The sequence below is a fragment of the Pinus tabuliformis genome, chromosome 8 (assembly GCF_031772625.1).
Source record: "Pinus tabuliformis cultivar Carrire ecotype Pingquan chromosome 8, CPIR1, whole genome shotgun sequence".
NCBI classification, from domain to species: Eukaryota; Viridiplantae; Streptophyta; class Pinopsida; order Pinales; family Pinaceae; genus Pinus; species Pinus tabuliformis.
The window spans coordinates 193,040,267-193,048,968 of record NC_142294.1 but is presented as its reverse complement, the minus strand read 5'-3'; the positions used below and the strand labels follow the sequence as shown (position 1 = coordinate 193,048,968).

At 38.4% G+C, this 8,702-nt stretch overlaps 2 non-coding genes across 2 annotated transcripts; one reads left to right on the top strand and one right to left on the bottom strand.

The window, feature by feature from the left end:
- Positions 1–6,456: 6,456 nt before the first annotated feature.
- On the bottom strand, positions 6,457–6,528 carry TRNAT-GGU (transfer RNA threonine (anticodon GGU)). Its single transcript has one exon. It is a non-coding gene; the product is annotated as a tRNA-Thr (tRNA).
- A 1,500-nt stretch (positions 6,529–8,028) lies between these two features.
- TRNAS-GCU (transfer RNA serine (anticodon GCU)) lies at positions 8,029–8,116 on the top strand. Its single transcript has one exon. It is a non-coding gene; the product is annotated as a tRNA-Ser (tRNA).
- The last annotated feature ends 586 nt before the right edge of the window (positions 8,117–8,702 follow it).

Below are 8,702 nucleotides of genomic sequence, written 5' to 3'. Positions count from 1 at the left end.
ACACTAGTTTCATGGTTCTTCACTAAATTTGAAGTGGTTCTTTCCAACTCGATACCCTTTCTTTCAAAAACTTATTTGAATGAGACTTGTGCATTTAATCCTCTACAAAAATAGTTAGCCTCTTTGCAATATCAACTCTTATTCTCACACTTCTTTTAGTAGCCACTCAACTAGGGTCTTTAACATTAATTTTTTTTATCATACGATGATTTATCATCCTAATTTAATTCATTTGAAACCCTAGTTTTCTTATCATCCAAATCAATTGAAACCCTAATTACCACATCATTTAATTTGATACAATATCAATAGTACTCAAAACACTAAGATAGTAGTTTGCAAGGGCTTTAACAAACCAATGTGTAGATAATTAGGGAAGATCACTCAAATTATAGAGACTTCAATAATTGATGAAATTGAGCACTGGTTGTGGTTACATAATTTTTGAAATTAGGAAGTGATGGTAAAACAACAAGAAATGATAGCTACTCTCCAGGAACGGGCTCGATGTCATAGCATCACCCCTTGTAACGATCGAGACTAGTAATTCCATCGGTCCAAACAGTGGTCCATGTACCGGTGGAAGATTCAGCAGCTACTGCTGCTCCCACTTCTTCAGGTGGCACCCCGGGTTGAGGAGTTACTCGGAATGCTGCCAAGATATCTGTATCTTTGGTCTGATATTCAGGAGTATAATAAGTTAATCTGTAATCTTTAACACCAGCTTTGAATCCGACACTAGCTTTAGTCTCTGTTTTTGGTGACATAAGTCCCTCCTTTATTAATAATTATTTCTCGCAAGGACGAGGTCTGCTCGACATGGACCGAACGTAAACAATCAATTTTTATAGAAATATCCTACAAAAAGTCGTCCGTTATTGGGGTGCTAGATACACTCTCATTGTATAGTGTTCTTTATGTATGACGCAACCCAATCTTTGCTCTTGAAGTTCTTCCTCCATGGATTGACCCGAGAACCTTTCAGTGGTTAAACTAGTTCATGAATGAAATCAAGGAACCGAATGGACCTTTGACCATAATGGTGCGAATTGTCCGAAAATACATATACAGATGTGCGTATGAAGAGAAGAGATAATGATCAATGAGAGAAAGGTCATGAATATCAAGTTTCATATTTCACAGATGATCTGGACATAATTTTGAAGTATTTTCGGTTTTAGTTATGGATAAATTGGTTCTAGTTATAGATAAATCGAAGACTTCCTCATGATCCTTATTCATATCCATCTACCTACTTCATATTCCAAATATGGATGAATTTAAACTTTTCAATAAAGTTGGATTTTACCCAGGTGGTAACTTCCATTTATTATTTACTGGTCTGATCGACCCAATATGGAACATTTTTTTTTTTTTATTGATGATATTGGCAAAATCATATTTATATATTCTTCATGGAAATTATTTCCATTTTTGTATGAGAAAAAATCCTCTTGTTCTTGGGGTTTCCGCAAGTGTAGAAACAAATGTGGGACGTATTGCTCAAATCATTGGCCCAGTACTGGATGTCTCTTTTCCTCCAGGTAATATGCCTAATATTTACAATTCATTGATAGTTAAGGGTCAAGGTACAGCCGGTCAAGAAATTCAGGTTACTTGTGAGGTACAACAATTATTAGGAAATCATAAGGTTAGAGCTGTAGCTATGAGTGCTACAGATGGTTTGACGAGAGGAATGAGAGTGATTGACACGGGAGCTCCTCTAAGTGTTCCAGTTGGTGGAGCTACTCTCGGACGAATTTTCAATGTTCTTGGAGAACCTGTCGATAATTTGGGTCCTGTAGATGCTGGCATAACATCTCCTATTCATAGACCTGCTCCCGCCTTTACAGAGTTGGATACAAAATTATCCATCTTCGAAACAGGCATTAAAGTAGTAGATCTTTTGGCTCCTTACCGCCGTGGGGGAAAAATTGGTTTATTTGGAGGAGCTGGAGTGGGTAAAACAGTACTCATTATGGAGTTGATCAACAACATTGCTAAGGCTCATGGAGGGGTATCTGTATTTGGAGGAGTAGGAGAACGTACCCGTGAAGGGAATGATCTTTACATGGAAATGAAAGAATCAGGAGTAATTGATGAACAAAAAATATCAGAATCAAAAGTGGCTCTGGTCTATGGTCAGATGAATGAACCACCGGGAGCTCGCATGAGAGTCGGTTTAACTGCTCTAACCATGGCCGAATATTTCCGAGATGTCAATGAGCAAGACGTACTATTATTTATTGATAACATCTTCCGTTTTGTCCAAGCGGGATCAGAGGTATCCGCCCTATTAGGCAGAATGCCTTCCGCCGTGGGTTATCAGCCAACTCTTAGCACGGAAATGGGTTCTTTGCAAGAGAGAATTACTTCCACAAAAAAGGGATCCATAACCTCGATTCAAGCAGTTTATGTACCTGCTGACGACTTGACCGACCCTGCTCCTGCTACGACATTTGCACATTCAGATGCTACTACCGTACTATCGAGAGGATTAGCTGCGAAGGGTATCTATCCAGCAGTGGATCCTTTAGATTCAACATCGACTATGCTCCAACCTTGGATCGTAGGCGAAGAACATTACGAAACTGCACAAGGGGTTAAGAAAACTTTACAACGTTATAAGGAACTTCAAGACATTATAGCTATTCCTGGACTGGATGAATTATCGGAGGAAGATCGTTTAATCGTGGCAAGAGCAAGAAAAATTGAACGTTTCCTATCACAACCCTTTTTCGTAGCAGAGGTATTCACAGGTTCCCCGGGAAAATATGTGGGTCTCATGGAAACAATTAGAGGTTTTCAAATGATCCTTTCTGGAGAATTAGATGGTCTTATCGAACAGTCTTTTTATTTGGTGGGTAATATTGATGAAGCTACCGCGAAGGCTATAAACTCCAGCATGGAAAGTTAATTCTGAAAATGACCCTAAATCTTCGTGTACTGTCTCCTAATCGAGTCATTTGGGATTCAGAAGTTAAAGAAATAATTCTATCTACTAATAGTGGTCAAATTGGCGTATTACCCAATCATGCTTCACTTATGGCAGCTGTAGATATAGGAGTTATGAAAATACGTCTCAATGGGCAGTGGTCCACTATGGCTATGATGGGCGGTTTCGCCAAGATAGACAGTGATAGAATAACTATATTAGTAAATAATGCAGAGAGAGATGTTGACATCGATCCCCGAGAAGCCCAGGAAAATTTTCGAATAGCTAAAGCTGACTTAGCTCGAGCCGAAGGCAAAAGACAAGCAATTGAGGCTGATTTAGCTCTGAAAAGGGCTAGAACCCGATTAGAGGCTATCAATGCTAGCCCCCCCGTCTCTAATTAACATTTTCTATAATGATCTGAAAAATGGATTCAATGTTCCGCCTCGATCCAAACACGTGGAGTAAAACTTATTAGATACCATTGAAAACTCGATGGCATCTAATAAGTTTACCTACTATTGGATTTGAACCAATGACTCTCGCCTTATGAAAGCGATACTCTAACCACTGAGTTAAGTGGGTCATTTATTCTCATAGGTAGAGTTGGATTTATAAACGATTCTAAATCGAAATCGAATTAAATGTATAGACAATGTATGTGTCCCTGGCACAGATCGAACTTATTGGAACGTATTGGATCATAGTATTGGATCATGAAATATCTACCTTGACATAAAGTGATCCATCTGGTTAGTATAGTAGTGTATCACCAAGACTGGCAAGGAAGGGCTATAGCTCAGCAAGGTAGAGCACCTCGTTTACACGTGCGCCAATGGTTTTCGGGAGAGTTTATCGATTCGTCCGATCCACGAAATAGATTCTATGTGAAATAGTCTTACTCTATAAATTTGTTTCTCTGGGGAACAATAGCATGACAAAGATTAAGTTCGATCTGATTCGAATTACGGATCTAATTGATATGGTCAATCCCAGCTCTGTTCAATGCCAGGCATAATGAGTATAATACGGGGACCTCAAAATAGATTCTTTTCGCTCTATGAACTTTTAGGTGTATGAAGTGTCATATTTTACTTTTGGAGCGATAGAAGAGACTCTATTTGAGTCAATCTATGCCCGAGCAAGGCAGACCTACGTCAAAAAAACCTTTTGAATAACTTTGGGATTGCTTCCGAAGGGTAAGAATTTGGAGCACACGGAGCCATATTAGTATCTTACCGGAAAGAGGAGAATGGCAGACTAACCGATCTTTCCATCAGTTAATGAAAGAGCCCAATGCGAGAAAATGCATGTTGGGTTCTTGGAACAGTTCAAATTATTTTGATAATAAGAACTTTGATCTGTTCTACCGAAAAGGTCTACGGTTCGAGCCCGTATAGCCCTATACATTCCACTAAGTGATACTATTTATATATATCCCCTCATAGTCCGTCCCTATGACTTGGCCTTGAAAAGTCTTTCAGATCATATCAATCTCATGTCCTTATCTAGATCGATGGATGGGAACGTTGGACCAGAGCAGGCATATTAGTATTTTGGATCGATCGAGATTGATCCGATACCAGATGATCAAACCTATAAACTATTTTTATTTTATTTTTTATCGCTAGTTCTTCGAAAAATTCGAGAGTTCTCTCGAATATCATATGTTCCAAGCAATCCATAGAGCAGTCAAAGTATCGATCGGACATGTGACTTTTAGCTCCATCCAAACGCAACGCATTCCGTTGGGGTTGAACAAAATTTCTGTTCAATCGAAAATCCCGGATGTATCTATCCCTTTGCTAAATATCGGGGCGAAGATCTTGATCAACTAGGATTCTCTACAATAAGTTATGTGCGGTAAATCGAGCCTATTTTTGAACCATAGAAGTGGCAAGTACGACGGATATTCCGAATACCTGGGCAGAGAAATTCTCTGGAGTTGATCCATCCTCGCTAAAGGCGAACCTTTGGTTCGTTCTCTTTCTTCACCTAAGATCATCACATGGTTTTTGAGACCCAAGATTTTCATATTGGGACAAACACTCTTCCTTGCCTCTAGTTCCGTTCTGGTAACATATCACAAAAATGCAATCTACCGGCTATGCATATTAGATCTACATCTGGACCAACGTTTGCTTTAATCTACCCCACTATTTTATAGAATACACATATTTCATGGAATGCGTTCTGGAACAAACAATAGAATAAAGAAGTCTGTTGGGTTGGGACGAAAGAAAGAAACTATTACCCTTGTCCAGAAATTATGTGGACAGCGACCCAAAAGAAGCTGCTTTCTGCCCCGTTACAAATAGATCTCTACTCGGCAATAGATCTGTCCGAAATGATTTTATATCATTGTGAGATGAGTGGGCTCATCTCATAACGAACTTATATGTGAAAGATTTGATACGTTCCACGGATCGATTGACGCCTACCAATTCTGTTTGCTTGATCTAAACTTTCAAACGAATTAACTGAAAGACAACAATCAAATTTATATTTGATTCATCAAATGTTCACTATCTCCGTCGGTAGATGAGAATTTAAATTTGTATCTTTGTCCCATAACCTGCATAATAATATAACAAAGAACTTGATTGTATCCTAACCGTGCATGTAAGATAACAAAATTTTCCAGATTGGAAAACCCTATACCTTCTAATACGAGAAGGAAGGATACAAGTTCAAATGGTCTAGATTCATCGAATCTGAATATATGATAAGCGAATAGGGTCGAACTTGTCGACACAGCCACAACCTTGATCATTTTAAACAACGACTCTCCGATCAAATACCCTGCCCAGAGTTGTTCAGATGGACAAGATCTTAGTATCAAGATAAAACATACAATAAATATCGAGATAGATCTCGATCTATTCCATTTACACCGAACCATTTTAATGGTTATGGCCCGTTCGTTACAACTCGAATAACGTGGGATCTACCGAACCAATCTGCAAAACTGTGCTAGTTGAAAACTAAAATCTAATAGGGAAAAACAATAATTATCGCCCATGAGTGAATAGACAAAGGATCGATACGAAAGAAGAAAGATTCTTCTTTCACGTTCAAAAGAACGGAGGGAAGATGGGATCGTGATATTTCTCCGGGAGAAATACAAAATACTTCATATTTATCACATATTTGATAATAAGCCATACAACTTGTTCGAGAGTTGAGAGTTAGTCATCGATCTTGCTTTGATCCCCTATCAGAGGTCACCGACGACCCACATAAGAACAAACGTTAGCTCATTTTTTATTCTTGGAAGAAATGACTGTAGATAGATAAATTGGTTTTTCCGGGGCGGACGTAGCCAAGTGGACCAAGGCAGTGGATTGTGAATCCACCACGCGCGGGTTCAATTCCCGTCGTTCGCCTCATAAAAGAAGATAAAAAACGGACTGGATCCGAATCCGATTTGTTGTCATTTTCATATTCATATTTCGGTGAAAATATTTCTCTCTATGTAATAGAAATGGACACCCGAGCCTTCTTTCTTCGTGGGAAACATGAGCCCTTTATCGGACTTGAACCGATGACTTACGCCTTACCATGGCGTTACTCTACCGCTGAGTTAAAAGGGCCCCCTCATCATATATGAATGAGTGAGTCTACTATGGTAGATGGACAACAAATTGGATATGGATGATCCATCTATCTTTATAGATATCAAGTTGAGAACATATATTATAGTAGCTCGTAGGGTAAGGATCGCTATACTGGAAACTCCGGGCTGAGCTGATACGAAACGGATGGAGAAAAGTTATGCCTGAGAGCATTTGCTGAAATATGTTCGTATTGCTAGAAGAGCCAAAGGCTCAACGGGTCAGGTCCTATTGCAATTACTTGAAATGCGTTTGGATAATATTCTTTTTCGATTGGGTATGGCTCCCACCATTCCCGGAGCTAGACAATTAGTGAATCATGGACATATCCGGTCAATGACCATATGGTAGATATACCAAGTTACCCTTGCAAACCTCAAGATGTGATTACTATAAGAGATCAACAAAGATTGAGAGCTAAGAATATGGAGACATTCCAGTTTATGGCTCTTTTTCTTCCTGGAAGAGGAAGATCTTTCTAAAATGAATTAGAAAGAATTCAATTAGAAGATTAGAGGAGTTGAGCAAAAAAATTCCTTGATAAAGAGAAAGAACAACCTAGAATTTCTAAAACTAGAATGGATAGAATCCTTTCTTCTCTCTCGGAAATAGAAGAGAGAGAATTAAGGAATTCCGGAATTTGGATTCAAATGTGGAAGGAAAGAAGTGACGGAATATCTGTCAATGGGATTGTGGCGTGTATAGTTTAGTGATACAGGTGGGTTTTATTCGTTACATTATCAACTTAAATAGTTAAAGGATATTTGGATGGATCTCTGATCCATCCAAAGCTCTATCTATCTATAACTAAAGGGCCCGATACAACCATCAGAGTCAGAACAGTGAGCTGCGCAATAACTTCTAGATCCATTTGGTTTTCTTTCACCCTCCATCGACTTAATGTATGAATAAAATGTTGTCGGGATCAATCACTTTTCTTCTATTTTGTCTTCTTCGGACTCCTACCCATTGGTGTAGTTTCGATCAGGAACCTATGGCCTTGAGCAACTGATATCTTTACAATAATACATAAAATAGATAGAGAACCCTAAATAGATAGAGAACCCTTCAATATCTAGATAATAAAATTTGATATTGGAGAGAAATAAATGGACTAATCCATGTAACGCATTTAATCAAACTCATTGGGGAGGGAATGAAGATATGGTAGAGCTTAAATTTTTGATAGCTTTTTTTCTTGCTTTTACAGCAGGTATTCTAGCTATCAAATTAGGTCAAGCACTGTATGACTGATTTTTTCTGCTTTTCTTGGCCTGGCCGATGGCCAGGCCAAGAAAAGCAGAAAAAATCAGTCATACAGAACTATTTTTAACGAAATGAACAATACGATTGACTGGATTGTTCTTTATCCAACTGAATAATCGCAATATTCATTATATTGCCGATACAATCTGTACATACTATGATATACACCTTTACTCCACCATTCATTTTGTTACACATGAACTCTTCCATCTTGGAGAGATGGCTGAGCGGACCAAAGCGGCGGATTGCTAATCCGTAGTACGGATCATCCGTACCGAGGGTTCGAATCCCTCTCTCTCCGTTCGTCCACTATTGATCCTGAAAACGAATAACCCCGAATCTTTCTACGGAACGGAAAAGGCCCATTAACCTAGAGACTTCCTATTTTGACCTTTTTTTTTCATTGCATAGCACAAAATGATAAAGTTATCATTTTGACTGAGCATTTGAACTCAGTATTTTATTTTTTTCCCGCAGTGCAGTAAAGTATTACTGTTTATGGAACAGTAATAGCTCCACTCTTTAGTAGAAAAATGATATTTTTTCATCAAAAATTATATCTGACTTAGTCCATAAATTGCAAAGGTATCGTTCATGAACGAATGGAAGGATTAGAATATCTCGTTTCTTTCCTCTTTTTTTATCAATATAAATGGGACCAATCCCTACATTGTGTATTGGTACATACAAACGATAAAATATCTTTGTCTCTCCCTGCTATTATGTATGAACAAATTGTTTCAAACCTGTTCCATCATTAGCAATGTCCAAGTGAATAGATGTTCACTTTCGAGATGATCCGGGTCTAGCTCGATAACATGATCTCTTCCAATCCAATGTGAGAAAGTTACATAGTGTCTACTTTTTCCGATAAAGTGGTGTTTGCA